This window comes from Dermacentor silvarum, chromosome 2 (genome assembly GCF_013339745.2).
Source record: "Dermacentor silvarum isolate Dsil-2018 chromosome 2, BIME_Dsil_1.4, whole genome shotgun sequence".
Classification (NCBI taxonomy): Eukaryota; Metazoa; Arthropoda; class Arachnida; order Ixodida; family Ixodidae; genus Dermacentor; species Dermacentor silvarum.
The window spans coordinates 166,883,076-166,899,369 of record NC_051155.1 but is presented as its reverse complement, the minus strand read 5'-3'; the positions used below and the strand labels follow the sequence as shown (position 1 = coordinate 166,899,369).

General features: G+C 51.3%; 1 protein-coding gene across 4 annotated transcripts in view; it reads left to right on the top strand.

The window, feature by feature from the left end:
• Positions 1–2,226: 2,226 nt before the first annotated feature.
• Positions 2,227–16,294, top strand: part of LOC119442059 (semaphorin-1A) — a 135,435-nt gene continuing 121,367 nt past the window's right edge. For all 4 annotated transcript variants that reach the window (XM_037706776.2, XM_037706778.2, XM_037706777.2 and 1 more), the window contains exon 1: positions 2,227–2,518. The gene's annotated coding sequence lies outside the window, so the exon portion shown is untranslated. The remainder of the gene's footprint in view (positions 2,519–16,294) is intronic.

Sequence of the window (16,294 nt, the reverse complement as noted above, 5' to 3'; positions counted from 1 at the left end):
TTCGCTTGGTACGTGATAGGCTACAGCGATACGTGACATGTTGGGACCTTTGTCGAACATGTCGTATACCGCGAATTCATCAACCGCTGAGCAGACGACGGGGCGAGGATGAATACATCTCGAGGGGCACTGGGCCTTCCTATTGGCTAAGGAGTATTGCACCTTCCACACTGCTGCAAATGTGCTGTCAAAATCCCTGACGTCACAGAGAGATAATGAGGAAGCGTCAAGGAGCCATCGCAACCTGACCCGTATTTGCATATATTTTCTGACTTATCAAGCCTGTTCTCGCAGTAAGTTACTTTCTCGGTATTGTGTAAGGGTAATTTGGTAATTCGGTTAAACTTATGTTTCTCATTAGCGTGCCATTAAAAAATAACTGACAGTGCAACCGCCTTTGAACGCTCTAGTGGGTGGCATTGACTTTCATGTCAATCTCCTTTATCCTCTTCTCTACATTTCCGTTCACACTTGAGTGCAGGGTAGCAAGCCAACAGCAGCAACTCCGTTGAACATCCCCGACTTTCCTCTGCCCTGTCTCCGAGAAGTGGCTTTCGCCACAAGGCAAACATACAGTGAAGCCCGCTTGTACGATAGTTACAGGGCGCTGCGAACTACGGCCTGTGCATGAATCTGCACTGCTTGCTTTTCCGAAATAATATTATGACAAGTCTGTCCTGAGATGCCAAGAAGAGCCCGAGTATAAATGAAAATGTTGTCTGCACAATCTGACGCAGCTTTATTCTTTCTTGGCACAGTCTCCCAATATTTACGAGACACGAAAGAGGTTACAAAACTTTGGCTGGGGCGTGTTGAACAGTTTCTGAGAAGTTTCCCAGAGCTCAACGTGCAGTAAGGTGCTTTGCACACCGGACACAGATCGAAAATCATTCGTCATGCGAGAAATGATCGCAGACGATAATTCAATATGCGTAACATAATTTCAGCACTGCAGGTGAACTTCTTAACAACACTTATACGTTCTGAGGAGAAATTCACTTTAGGAACTGCCAACTACCAAAAACGGACATTGCTCTCGTCGAGGCACAAGGCTTCGAAGGCTTAGAGGAGTTTCTTATGTTCTACTGACATTTTCCAGAGTCTTCAACTGCGTGGCATAGGAACATCTAATGGGCGTCAGGATCTCAGTATACGAGAGTTATTGCATTCCGCCTCCATTTGAGTGCGACAGCCACGGCCTAATCGGTGGGTCGTTCAAAACATGACGCACTTAGGAACACTGGCCTATATAGGGAATGTTGCGTCATTTTTCATTCTTATCTGCCCCACAAAGCCTTTCACTCGCCCAAGTTGAGAAAACAGAGGCGTCGATCTCCTGTACTCATTTTGGTCCGTCCCTTCACACCATCGGGATGAAAACGACGCGTTATCTCTAGTCAGAAAGCTTCTCCACGATATCAAACAGCGCGTACATCACCTCGTTCACTCCCGTACAAGTGCGAGGGAAGACAATTGGAAATCGATTAGGGCACCTCCTACTCCCGCGGTGAGCTGCGCTGGCCGCTCTCCCTCTTTCTACGTCATCAAAGATTCCGCGCCTCGCTCAAGTTCTCTCGGCGCGACTTTTTCCGCAAGCGCCAGCAGGGACGGCTCGACTGGCAGAGCGCGAGCCAAGCGATCGCTCTCGGTCGAGGCGCGCCAACAGCTCCGATGCTCAGTTGTTCGTGGGGGCGAACTCTCCTCGCTCTCCCAACTAATCCGGTGGCCCAATCGATCGACCCGGCAGGAACGCCGCGAGAGAGCCCAGTGACCCGGGCAGCTGCCCGGTTGCGGCTGAAGCAGAAACAGCAGCACAAGCACGCGCGCTGCCTGCTTCCCGTGCCGGACGTTCGTCAAAAAGACGATCGAAGCGGCCGCAACGCGAGCACAGCCGAATGACAAAAGCAATTAAGCCTTCTGACGCGAGCGTCTTCGCTAATTATTGCGCTGCTCCAAGTGGCGGGCTGAGAACGGTGGGGGAGATTCCGACTGGGGCCGAAAATAAGAGCAGCCCCTTTTCTTCTTCAGTCAGAAGGTCGCCATTTTTCGTCGTCTGCTCGCCCTCACGCGCGCGCGCGCGCCTCTCTTCTCTCGCGCTCCTTCCTCGCGCCGGCGCGCAGTGCGCGTGCGCGCGGCGTGTGTCACGTGACTTTTGTTTGCACCAATGGCGATGCCGTTCGTGAGAGGAGGAGGATTGCAGAGGTAGCTGGCGGCGGCCGTGGCGAACGACTCGGGGAACGCGCTTTGGCCGTTGTATACGTTCGTTGTGCCGCGGGCAGCGAGCGACGTTTGTGGCGATGGCGTTGGCTTCTGGATAAACAGATTGTTCTGGGGGTTATCAGTCCCTTCTCTGGCGACGCGACAAGATCGTGCTGTGTGTGTTCCCGGGAGGATCCGGTGCGTGAACGCCGTGCCTCTTGGATTTACCCGTCGTAGAGCTTTTCCAAGTGTATCGTGCGTGCGCGACTGCTTCCAACAACACCCCTCCGGAGGAGCTTCCCCTTGAATTCGCTTCGAGGTAAGCCTAACAGCTTCTCCGCGCGGCTTCGGACCGGCGTGTCAAAAGCGTCTCCGTCGTCTAGATCGTCTGCAGACCGGCGAATGAGTCGCGCATGCATGTGCCAATGTTGTGTCTGACGCTGCCAGCGTTGGCGGCACTTTTGAGCGTCGTGCGAGCGTCGGTGTCTAGAATAGCGCAAGGCTCCTGTCGTTGGGGAGGAGACCTCCAAGGGGGCGAGGGCCTCATCTGGTCGTGTCCCGAGTGCGCCTTGGCCCCCTTGCCCTCGTCGGCGGCCACAACCAGAAACAAGAGTCCAGGAGGGAACCGGCGGGCGCGATGTCTCGTTTGTTTCTGCATCCGGCCGTCCACTGCCGCGCCCGGAAGCGGACGTGCTCGGTCGAGCGTCGCATGCTGCACCGACGCTCTAGCAGCGCACCTTTCCACTTGTATTAAGCGTCCAATGCATCGCCGTCCACGCAGATTTTACGCTTTTTACGCGAGTCCGCAAATTCGCTCAAGCGCGAGAGCTGCAGCCCGCTCCCATTAGCTCGTGATTGGATTGGAGAAGACGAGGAGCAGTTCGCCGATGCTGGAATCCTCTGTTATCGGATTGGAATGTAGCGGACGGTTGGCAGACGGGCGCTCAAGACCCGTCGCAGCTAGTTCGAACGGGTCATCGGATTTCTGGATGTATTAAAATTGTACTTAGGTTTTTGCCGACCCGGGTTGGCCACACCCACCTCTCGGCCCATTCGTATAGTCTTCCTAGCATCGTCGAGGCGAGATGCCTTTTGTGAGTGAACCCAGTGCCCCGCCCAGCCCCGTCGCGCCTTCGGTCGTGGTTGCCGCTAAATTTCTCGCTTCATAAAGTCTTGCCAGCATGTCAGACGAATGCTTTTCCTCATTTTCCCCCGCTTTGTGATCTCTTGGTGACGGCTTGAGGGAGTCGCTACGGTTGTTGAGTTAGACGGTTGCTCGTTTAATGTTTACGTTTCGCTCGGCGAATAAGCTTTTGACAGCTATACCATCTCGTTATTTCCTCTTTGGCAGGCGACCTGCTCGCTCAGCTTCTCTCAAGACAGCTTTACTCTGGGTCCACATTTAATACTACCGGGGACAGTGGGTAAAAAGTAATTGGTTTAAACAGTTGTTAAAATCGTCACTCATGCCTCGCACAACCGCGTGACGTTTACTGCCTGCCTAGGCCACACCGCGGAAGAGGGAAAAGGGGGCTGGAGGTGACGCCGTTGCAAGCGCTTGCGCCAGTGAAATGCGTTATTCACGCAGACTTTATTGCGGCATGCGCTGAGGGAGCAAAAAGAACAATTGAGTAGTGACGTGTGTGCAATGAATAAGTAAAGACGCGGAAGTTGGCGCCTGTGTGATGTCGTGGGGGCTTGAGAGGAACTCATTGACGGCGGCTGTGCGGTGGAGCGCCTTCCGCTGGATTGCCGTCTCAGAAGCAATTTGTATCCTTCGGGAGATCGGCACTACGGTTAGTGTATACACTTTCCTCGTTGATATACTGAGGTCGTAGTTGTAAAAGGTGCGTCGTGTCTGGATTAACCGACTTTCAACGGTGTGCCCGTTACTGGCACGTAAGGTTGAGGTCACGTCGGTTGGCTGGCTGGCCTAAGTGCAGCATGAAAAATAAAGGTTCCAACTATAGAAGCAGACGGGGACTGCTTGGTATGGTGACTTTTGACAGCACTTACTCTTAATTGTCGTTGAAATACGAGACCATTTTGTGTGTATTACGTCACAGCCGAGGAGTGAAAGCGAAGTGACAATCAAAGAAAACGAAAAATTTATACCATGCGACGCGACGCGTCCATGGTAGAGTAAGTGGTTGACAGCGAACACTACCAAAACATCATATGCTTCAGATTGGGGTGGGGGAGGAGAGAGTGAAAGCTTGTTTTTGTGAACGTGACGATGCTTTAAAATTTAAGCGCTTGCATAATATCACGTTCGCTCTCAACTGCAAATCTAATGAAAGAAGCAGCGCGTGCTGCGCGTTTTAATTAGTATTCCCAGGAACATAGCATACGTTTGGAAAGGTGTAAATGAAAAGAAAAACGATTGCAAATTAAAATGTCGGGAAACCAAATGCTCGTCGGGCGACGCTCGAAAGCACAGTGAAAGTGGGCGTGTCCGATGGCTCTTGACGGCAACAGAGTCGTTCAATCAGCCGTGTATCGAGCGTGTTTGAAGCTCCTTCGATTTTTCTCGTGCAGTTGAATTTCATCTTTATGGAACCAGCATAGCGTGCGTACGGATTGTATCGCATTATCAAAGTAATCATCATTTCTTGAACACTTCATGAAGCCTTAAAGAGGAGGGGGGGTCAAAGAAGTTAAGATATGTGAAACGTGGTTGCGTGAGTGTTTAAAGCAACTAGACCTTTTATAAGACATTAACGGACATAAGTGGCATAACATTGGAGTATTAGATTCCGAAATGAACTGTCAATACTTGATCGAACTTTAGGGGGCTGCGTTCGTTGACAATTTCAACGTTCCATTCTTCAACCGCTAATGGTAAAAATTATTGATTGAATCTGTTAGCAGAACCGTATGACGGTTCATTCGTGAGTATTTACGCACGTGCGTTGTGTCTTTCGGAAAGGAGGGTCCGTTATATTCCCGCAAATTGCCCCATGCGTAAAAACGTTTCTTCCATGGCCGGACTTCTGCAGGCGCTAACTATTCGTGATAGCGATCAGCGTGATAACGATAAGATCGCCGCGGAGATGGGCCAGTCGTTAAGAACAGCGCTCACACGATAGAAGGCGTCGTGAATACGGGCCCACTATACTGCATATAAGTGCAGACATCCACAGGATACTCAAAGAAAGTATTCAAGATACTAAATGCTAAGCAAGAACTTTGCTCAGTGGAGTACTAAATACTAAATTCTAAAATTTGCCTAATTAGATTACAAAATATATACTGAGAAAAGCATTTCGTTACTTTCAAGACACATTTAAAATGCTAGATATTGCGCAAACAAAACAAAGTTCTGCATAATTGAAGCGGTTTGGCTTGTAAAACAAAGCCGTCACGATGATAGTTCGTAAAATACCAATAGATTTGACATTGGTCGCGTACTTCACAAGCCAATATATTTTTGCACTTGCAGCCAGTCAAATCCTGTTGAAGTACCTTAAAAAGTATTTTAACAAGGAGCACAAAATGCCGCCAAAGATGTTTAAATTACATGTACTAAATACTGTTTCCCAAAGGTGTTTGTGAAGTTCCAAAAATACACACATGTATTACGGTAAAATGCAGTGTCATTTAGTTGAGTACTTAACGTATGTACAAGTACACTGTAGAATTTATTGGTCACAGACGTCAGAGAACCGCGAATTGCTTCCAGGTAATCGCAAAGGTCAGCGGCGGAAAACCTTAGTAGTAACAGTATAACGATTGGAATGGCTGATTTGATTGCCGCCTGCTGGATCGATGGGCCACTGGAGAAACATAAAACTGGTAACGCGGGGCTGATTTAGCTCAACCAAAGACCCATCGTTATGGGGAGCAAAATTAAAATAGTAGCTCGGGTGACGTGATGCGTTAGTCGTTCATCTTACTGCTCTGCAGCTTGTTGCGCAAGAGCTCAGCCCCCGGTTGCTATAGGCGACGCTTTTGTGCGGCGTCCGTGGAACTCGGTTGGATGGAGTCCAGAGGGGGCCATCTTGAGCTTTTCTGCGTCATGGCCGCTGTCGGGCAGCCAGCCGGCTGAGAGTTCGGCAGGTCAAGAGTGTTAGCATATACATGTTCTTTGGAGCTCAAAAGGAACCATCCGACACAAGTTAAGTCACACACAGACTGCCACAGTGTCACATAGTTTCACACACGGGCACGCTTTCACGCAGCGTATAACGCGGGTCTGTCAGAAGCTGAGTCTCTCTCGCGTAATCCGATATTATTCTTTAAAATAACGCAGCAGCTTCCTTCAGAGTCGCTGGCGCTGAAGTCTGTTGTTGAGAGCTTGAGACAAGTGTTCGAGATCCCCGGCTTCGAGAACCATTGCTCAGCTTTCCCTTTCTTTAATACAGGGTAGCCAACCGGAAGCCTCCCTCTCTCTTGCTGTAGTGATGCTGTTACGCACTCGCCATGCAGTTGCACGACGATGCACGAATTGTCTGTCTTTTGTTCTCGAAATCAACGGACGGGAGAAGACGCTTGTGACCCTGTGTCTGCAGTCCTGCTCGTGAACTCTCTCTCTCTCTCTCTCTCTCTCGTTTTGCCTTTTCTTTCTTTCTTTAAATCCACCATCCCCTTTCTCCAATGCAGGGTAGCCAACCGGACGTCGGTCTGGTCAAATATAAGGCATTCTCGCCTTCTTTCGCTATATATTATCTTCTGTCGAACTCTTCAGCGGGACCGTTTGATTTCGCCATAGCTCAAACGAGCTTTTTCTTTCTTCTTCTTCGAGCTGCAAAATTGCGCCCGACTGGACGAGATGAGCAAACCGATTTCGAGATACTTGTTCAACAGCTAGCTCTTAAAAAAAAATAAAACATAAGCCTATATGACGTTGCGTATATATAGTCCGTGAGCGAGTACCTATACCCCCATTCGTTTCAATTAAGGCTTCATACCGGATCCCGTTGCATCTTGCCCAATTTCTCAGTAGTGATTCTGCTCCCAGCGTAATTGGGGAAAATGTAATGTCGGACGAACTTGCTCGTTACGATTTCACTGAAAACCATTTTCTTTCTCGTTTCTCTTTTTTAGTTTTTTTTTTTTTTTTTTTTTCGATCGAAACGCGGGGGTATTGTTGGATGGTCATTTTTAGACGAAGTTGAAAAGTCTATTACCTAGCCTGGGGAAGCGACTGGTCAGGTCATCATTGCGCTGTCCTGCGCACTATATATACTGCGTTGCAGTTGAGCAACGAAGACTGCCCTGTTGATGATGACTAAGTTGCGTTTTGCCTGCTGCAATCAGGACCTATACTATAATGCGGCAATTGCGCAAGCGTTTAGGCTGGGAAAATGGAATTTTCGCCGTTTCTCGCGTAGTTGTCGTAATTCCTCCGGTTGCGCAGCGTGGCGGTGTAACTGCGAGTTCACTATACGGTTATTGCAGCTGACCGATCGTCCCCGTAATTTTTTTTGTTTGTTCTGCTCGTGGAAGATTCGTATAACTTCCAGGCCGCGGCGCGCTCCTGCACAGCGTGTTTGCGCGCAGTAATTAGTCGCGCGCGCGCCCGCGGTGCCGCGTGTATATTACATTACGTATACGGTAAATGAATTTATTATCAGTTGCTTTCGAAACAATTTACCGACGCTCAGTTTTCCCGGGATGACCGTGAGTCTAAAAGGGGGGCGCGCCCGCTGTTAAACAGTGCGGCAACAAATTGATCGCGTGGGCCTTTTCTTCTCTTCCTCCCCCCCCCCCCCCCCTCCCCATGTCATTCTTGTTGTTGTTGCTGCTGTATTCTCGATTAAGTTTTCGGACCAAAAGTTTAGCTCTTTCGCAGTATTTTCATTCAGATAGGGGGCTGGTGTGCATAGCTATCCGTTGAGAGGGTAGACGGCGATTGGCGTATTATCGTTACTGCAGATTACCGCGGATAAGTCGAGATATAGATGAACAGAAAGTAATTATCATCTGAAACCGTGGTATACTTATACCGAGGCAGTGCGATGTCCTTTCCGTTGATTTAAAACTTGCGCGAGAATGTTGGCAACCGTTCTGGCGCGCCGGCTTATTTCTCGGCAAACGGTAAGTTGCCCGATGGTTTATAAAGATGGTGTAACATGAGGGGGCATAGCAGAAACGTGCTCCCGCTTAAAGCGCTTTTAAAACGCTAATGTTCTCGAACAGTCTTCTTTCTCGCTCCTCCGGATCTGAGATGGGAGGAGAATAAGGCGAGCGTGTATACATACGCACGCTTGGAGCTGACGGCTCGAACGTGACAATAAACGACGGTCATCTCCCTTACGCATTTAATTTCTTCTCTCAAGCTCTCGCTTGGCTTTGCACTGCCGCCGATGGGCGCTGCCTGGCATATATCGATGCGCGCGAAGGAGGTTCGATCCGGGGCCTCGCCGACAGTATTTTCTTTCTTTCCTTCCTTCTTTCGGGGGATGGGTGGGCCCAGAAAGGCTTCTCTGTGGGTTTGTTTGGAATAATTTACAGTAAGCCACACTCCGGTGCGCCTGATTATAATCGAAAGAAGGGAAAGGGAGCGGGAGACTATAACCATGCAAACACACACCCGTTCCCAGTCGGCTATGCTCTAAACACAGCGGGTAGAAAGAGGGCCAGTGGTGGAAAGTAAAAAAGAGGGAAAGAGCTTTTTTTTTTTATGTATTGAACACGGTGCAGGGCCCCGAGCTGCATTGGGTTCGGCCTGTTATTGACATTTAAGCTCTCCATCGAAAGCTTCCCTGTATATGGCCGATATTCCGCAATTACTGATAGCACTGTTGATACGTGACGAGCATACGTGACGGTGGTGCGCTCGTCAATACGCCGTGTGCACAATTTTTTTAATCACGACGACGCCTTACAAGCATCGGCATTTCGGTCGCCCTTCGACATTCTTTAATTGCTTCCCGTTTGCCGGTGAAACGTCGATAGCTATACTGCCGGTCTGAGTCAGTCGGTTCGTGTGTCGGCGCAGGGGCATCGCGTGCGCGTTGATCCCCTGCGGAAGTCGTCCCTGGGAAAGACTCCCCCTCCCTTCTCCCCTCACGCGTCACGACTCATTTCCGCGCTCGATTTCCGATCTGACGGTCTTTCTCATCTTTGTCGCATTCGTCACGCTCCTGCCGGGGTCTCCTGGTCACGGGGACACGTATAATATACTATATAGTGCGCCGGAAATCGGCCGTGCGATTCGTTCTATATTGGACGTGTTGTATACTGTACTGGTGGGTGGGGTCCGCGCCGAAGGGCGGGAGCTCGCATGTGCGAGTATCTATCTTTGTTTGCCTCCGATTTTTTTCGGACAAGGTCGCCCGTCTTGTTTCCAGTCCAGCGCAGCCATCGTCCTGGTATAGCGCCCGCGTATATACGTCGAGCTTTTGCGTGCAGCTGGACATTATATAGTGCTGGCAGACGGAAATCGAGAACGAGGCAACGCCGAATGGCAGCCGGAATGTCGTTTGCGTCGCATATCAGCCGAAGTGCTAATTTAGGATTGACCGTTCATACATGCGTATAGCTATATATATAGGAAACCGCACAGGGAACACGGCGTATAAGGAAACGACGCACGCATACGCGCTGCGCTGTTGATTTCCTGTGCTCGGCGTTATGTGCGCTGTTTCACGAAAAGCTCGGTGGCCACCGCCATGTTCGAAGTGTGGCGGGCGCCTACTGCTTGTATACTGAAATAAGCGGTGTATGGAGCCATTGTTTCACGAGAGAGCTCCTCCGCAGGTGATTGCCGCAGTCGATATGCCGACGTCATGAAAAGTCGCTTCCGGTAACGCTTATTTAGCGCATATTAAAAGCTCAAAGTAAACATATACTTAAAATCCGGATCCACAATAGGCCGTGTCACCTTGTTTGTTTTGTCCTTACTCAAGCGCTATTCTTCGTGGCGAATCGCACAGGTCGCAGGTTATAATGGCGTTAGCTCACTTTAGAGGTAATGTTTACCTTTCTTTCGTTCCTTCCTTCATTCTATCTTGCTTTCTTTTTCTCGCAAGTGAGAACGCCTGTTTGGCAGACTGTAGATGGCGCACTTGAAGCAACCAGCTCCGGACTTACAAGGCAAAGTTTCGGTATTGCACTCGTGCCTGTAGAGTGTTTGACTGGTGCGCGGTGAGGCGAAGAAAGCCGTATTCTTGCGTTGCTGCTTTGTTTGAAAGACTGTGCGAGTGAGCAACGGTATATATAGTAACCTAGACACGTAAATTGACGCAGTTTTCAGCGCGCTATCCTGAAGCTATAATATAGCTATAGCTGCTTTACTATCACTTCTTATTTGCTGTGTGGTGTGGCGGTCGGGGCGCTCTGGCGCACCGTACGTTCTCACTAGCGGAGCTCCAAAACACACGAAAAGCTACTACAAACCTACCATTGGCCATTCGCCATTAGCAAACGACGTAGACCATTCACCATTAAGTAAACGGCGTAGCAGATAGTCCGCTGCTCTATTCTTGGCTCCTCGGAAGAGCCTCTTCCAGGTGCACCTCAACGGCCCGAAACGAATGCCAGTGCACCGTTCCCATCAGCCTGCACGCGTACGACGTTTTGTGCTGTGACTCGCAGCCGGCTTCGCGAAGCCAGGGGCGTGTTGTCGTACCCTTTGATCCTGGCAGCGGGCGCGTGCCGCGCACGCGCCCGTGAGGGTCAACGACCCCTCCCTCTCATTCGGCGAGCCTCCTCCGGCCGTGAATTACGGCCGCCGAGTAAACGAACGGAAAACAGATGTCAACAGCGTTCGGGGCCGACCCGCTCTGCGTCCGGTTAAAGGCGCACGAGCGAGCTGCCTGGTACGAGGGGCTGATGGAAGAGACGCAATGGGAAACGAAGAGGCGGAGAAGGCCTAAACGAGAGATGCTGCCGCGAGCGGCGTCCTTGAGTGCCTGCTTGGCCGTCGCTGATGGATGGCTCCGTATTGTGCTGACAACTGGCACTGGTGCATCGGCTCCGCCGCTGAAAGCAGCAGCAGCCACACACGTGGCATCGCACGGATTCGGGGTCGCGCCCCTCTTTTCCGCATCTGCGCTTCCCTGCCGCACAGCCGCTGTTGCGAAACTTTTCTAGCGGCGTCGTTTGCTGCTGCTGTAGCAGCAGCCGAGAGTCGTATCTCCGTCAAGCTCTGGGATCCCCCAGAAGTGGCGCGCGGTTTGCGCGCTAAGCGGCGGCAGCCTTCTCGTGCCGCCGTGGAGACGCGAATACGCAAGACAGCTGGCGCGGCACACGTAACCGAAAAAAAAAAAATGAGAGTCTGGTGAAACTCGTAAATGTCTACCTTCATCAGTGCCTCCCCCCCCCCCTTTTTTTTTTTTTTTTCTTCTGTCTGCGTTTCTGTGCAAAGCTGCTTGACACACTGCAGGCGCCGTTGTGTGTGTGTGGTGTGTGTGTGTGTGTGTGTGTGTGTGTGGGGGGGGGGGGGGGGGGGGGGGGATGCATTGCCCTTGCCGTGGTTTTTATTTTGCCCCGCTCGCTTCTTCCTCTCCTTCATCCACGAGTAGTAAGTAGTAGGCGCAGCATCACAGCAGCGGTAAATCGGTTATCCAGAAAACGTCCCTCCCCCTCTCTCTCTCTCGCCTAGGGGCTTCTTAGACTCGTCCAAACTTCCGGGCGCGCCTTGTAAACACTCTTGATAGCCCTGTCGTCGGCACACGGGATCTCTTAGTCAGAAAGGAGACACGCAATGAGGCGGAAAGATGGCTTTGACACTCCAAGGGCTGGCGATTTGAGCGCCCATTTCCGGCCTTCGTCTCCTGCCAACTTCCCCAGGACGTTCTTCCTTATGTGGCGCTATACACTATAGTTGCGGGCGAGCACACGCATGCTGCATACTGCAGGCGCCTTTGACACTTCGCTCGTCGCGCGATCCTGTTCTTTTTCGGCTGATATTGACAGCCGTTGCCGCAGCCAGTCGCAGCTCGCAACGGCTCCCGTTTTCTGAAATACGTGTCCGGGTGGCCCTGCCTCTGCAGCAGGGCTGTCGCCCTGGCTCACTTAATCACGAACTCACTCGTTAACTGGTCGTGGGAGGCGCGACTCATCGAACTGGACTTGGGAAGCCAGCTGGCGAACCTCGACCAGGCCCGGCAAGCCGCAGAAGCCAGTGGGGCCCTGGAATAGGGGCTCCACCCATAGACACCAATCATATTTTTGGTTCAATAAAGTTGTTCTTCTTCCCGTTTTCTTAGCTGTACGATAGATGAGCTGGGCTGTCTATACATGCATGCATACGCGCTGTTCCTCCCGTCCTATACAGATCTCTGTACAATGCTCCGTCCATTGCGCAACTAAAGGAACGCGCATTCCGATGTTGGAACGGCGACGTGAGTATTATGGCCGCGAGATTCCCGCTGTAGGAGACCAATTACACAAGTCGCGAGATAAACATTCCGCGCTATAGCGCGTTATCTACATTTTTCTTTCCCCTCCTTTCCTCTGTACCTTCCTTTCAGTCTCCTCATTTGTGTTCTCTCGCATGCCGGGACGATCAGTGCTTCCCTTTATTGTTATTATTTTTTTCTACTGTATGTTCGAGAAATGGGGGCACCGATTCTAGGGGTTGGTGGGTGGGGGGCTTGCTAGTAGCGATTTGCCGGCGGGTCGGTCCTTCCTTGTAGCGACGAGGCACATGCTTGCGAGGAAAAGACACAGAATATGACGGCGGGGCGCAAAATATAACACAAAATGGGAATGGTGGGGTGAGTAGCGTAGCGGAGCGTATCGCGTGCGTCGAAGCAACAAGCTCTCAGCGTCGTCTCGTCGGCCCGCGTGTACTGTCGGTCGGTCGCAACTGTCATCCATCATCCGTTTATCCATCACGTATCTGCCGCGGGTCCCCGAGAGTGCATTGCGATTGCTTCGTCCTACACACACAGAGAGAGAGAGGCAGTCATTCGCTCTTCGCGTATGTATCGCCGTGTCGTTCGTCTCTTTCGGCAGAGTTCCTCCGTTGCACCGCGCGCGCAGCTCGTCACGAGCCCCTTTTCTTTTTGTCTTTTGCGCGATCGGTGTGGGCCACGGGCTCGGCCTTCTCGATCGGTGTACGTACGCGGCCGATGTATATATACGAAAGTGTCGGCTGCGTGACAAACGAGCCGGCCGACTCGTGTTCGTGTCGCCTCGTGTTCCGATTCGTGCTCGAGATTCGGCGTTCTCCGGCAGAGCCATCTTCTCGTCCGTCCTTGTCAGCAACGGCAACGGAAGGATGCCGCGTGGATAATTATTTACTCCTCGGCAGAGGAGAGAGGAACGCCGACGACCATAATATAGCGGTGATCGGCGAATTGGGCAAAGACGGAATGTGGGAACGTGCCGACCCGCGCCTATATAACCGCGTATTTTTAGTTTCGTTCCTCCATGGGAGGCCCGCATGCAGGTCGTTGCTTGCTCGCGAGGTTACGTATAGGACGACGTCGCGGTGAGTGCGATATTTCGGTGCTTCTATACGGTCCGCGGGCACTGTTGACGGCACTTTTGAAGGAATTTGTTCTCATTCTTTTAAGCCAGATCGGAAGATAACAGCTTTTATCTAAAAGCTGTTATAAAAAGGTTTTATCTAAAGGTTTTACTTGCTACGCTGCTAACGTTGATGGCGACACGTCACGTAGGCTAGACACTATTTAAGGTGGATTACGTGCTTTCTATAAATCAGTTGTTAGTCTGCGCTCGTCTGTCTCACTTCTTTCCTCGTGTCCTGTCCCACTGCGCAGATTGTTAAAAAAGATGAATCCGTACCAACTTGCCCAGCTGTCGACTGTTCTTGGAAGATAACAGTTAGGGGAATAACGATCGAATGTGCGACCCTTTCAAAAATGGCGAGAGGTGAGACCCTCGGTATACGGCCGTAAAAATGACGTAAAAGCGGGATGGGTGGCGACGCCGTCTGCCAATTCTCGCACTAGATAACCGACCGTCCCCGGTTCCCTCCCCTATTAGTGACGTCATAGGTTGCGGCACCGTGTCTTCAAAGCTATAGTTCTTATTTCTTTATATTTTTATTCTAACTTTGGAAATTTGGATTACGCTGCATTCAACAGTAAACGAATAATCAACCTGGGGATTCTTGCACACCGTTTCGTCACGAGAATAGGCCGAATGCGCGGAAATACTGTGAAAAGGTTCCGCCATTTAGGTTTGTGACGATATTAGTGCAAATTTATATATACATATATATACATATATATATATATATATATATAATATATATATATATATATATATATATATATATATATAGGCGTTCAACCCGCGCTGGCGGGACGTACGTAATAGATGGTGGCCCTTGCACATATCGTTATTTTTCTTGTCCTTTGTTAGTCTTCGTCTGCTTTTTAGACTTACTCTCTCTCTCCCTCTTTCAGCTTTACCAGGAACGAAGCAGTTCCCTCCTGAATGTGCTGAGATACAATGCTTCACATGCAGCTAAGCACAGCCAGTGCCCGTCGACGGCGACCACAGCCCTAACGGAAACGTCCGCCACGGCGTCGTGCGCTTAATCGTTGACCAAGCGCTATATGAGCGAGCGGCGTACTTCTGTCATATACTTGCAAGGTACGCCAATTATCAGCAAGTTCCAAGAAGGATCAGCAGGCTATACAAAGCTAGTACAAGCCGTAAAAATAGGCTTCAATTATTGACCGCTGTCTCGCAGCAGAGCCAATGACCTGCTACATGGCTGCGCAGTCCACAGCGTGGTGTTTGTATAATTTGCTTTTCTGTGGCCGTGTTAAACGAAGTTTTTTTTTTCTACTTTTATTTATTTTTATTTTTTTAGCGACCGCAGTCATGAAGTGAAACTTCCCGAAGCAAGATCCCAATTGTGGCCGCGGCTTATCTGCGCTTACCTCGGTTCAGTGAGGATGGAGAACTAATTGGCGCACGTTCATCGTTGCGCAAAGCGCGAAGCACATGACAGCGGCCTTCCCACCGTGCTTGTCAATTTCACGCTGTGCGTAAAGATTTGTAGCTTAGTTCGTTTCGAAAACAGCAAAAGGAGAGCGCGATGCTCCGCTTGAATTGCGACTTCCTGTTTTGGGTACTTTATAATATACGCACGCAGTATCCAAAACAACAAAACAAAACAAATTGCGGAGAGTCATGCGCTTGCTTGCCTTCGTTTCCCAAGTTCGTCCGTGGCGCGCATTGTCTTCGAGCGCCCGCAGAACGAGATCAAAGCGCGTTCTCTGGAGAAAGTGTGGAGAAGGGGAAAAGACTATAGAGGGGGGGGGGGGTGGCAGGAGGACTGCATTAGAGGTCTTACGCGGTCCGTCGACGGGGCTAAATGGCCGGAGAAGATTTGAAGAATAAGACGGAGAATGAACGGGGGACTAGAAATGCCCACAGCGGCGGCCGGCCTGTGCTGGCCGCATCGGTCGATGGGGCAGGGAAGCCCATATAGTACATAAGACGGAGAGCGAGAGAGCGTTTTATCCGCCGCGAGCAGCACTGTCGTCGGTGGCAGCGGCGTTGAACTACTGGATGAGAGGCTGCGTGTGCGTGTGCCCCGCCACCTCCTCCTCTTCCATCGTGGCGCGCGTGCGACGTCGTCGTCGGCGCCGAGCCTTCTGGCGTTCCCAGCCGGCCGACGCCAAAGAAGCCAAGAAATGCGAAGCGAACGAAGGGAGGGGGGGATGCCTTCTCGGGCGTCGGCACAGTCGGAACGGCGCGCGCAGCGCATTTAATGACCCACGCGGGAGCAAAGCGCTTTCTTCATCCCTCCTGCTTTCTTTTGGCCGTGGCGGAAGGAAAAACGCGTCGGGCGGCGAGAAAGGCCCTTGGCGATGCCATTACGCTCTCGGCCATCCCAACACGATGGCTATCGGCGCTCGCCGTCGCCGCTGCACGAGCCTGCCTGCCGGTCTCTTCGCTTTACGCTTTTATTCGTCGTCGGCGGCGGCTGTACCTTTCTTTTTTTGTATATACGTGCGGGCGCGCGCGTGCGGGCGCGCGCTTAGGCAATGCGGGCCGTTTTGTCGAGCGGTATAGGCAGTAATAGTGGTGGAATGGTTTCCTCCGAGGAGGAGGCCGAGGTTGTCGCGTTGCTGTTCACATGCACGCGGGTGCGTTGCCGCTGGATGCCTTGTCGGCAGCATTGTCAGGTGCCCCCCCCCCCCCCCCCCCCCCCCCC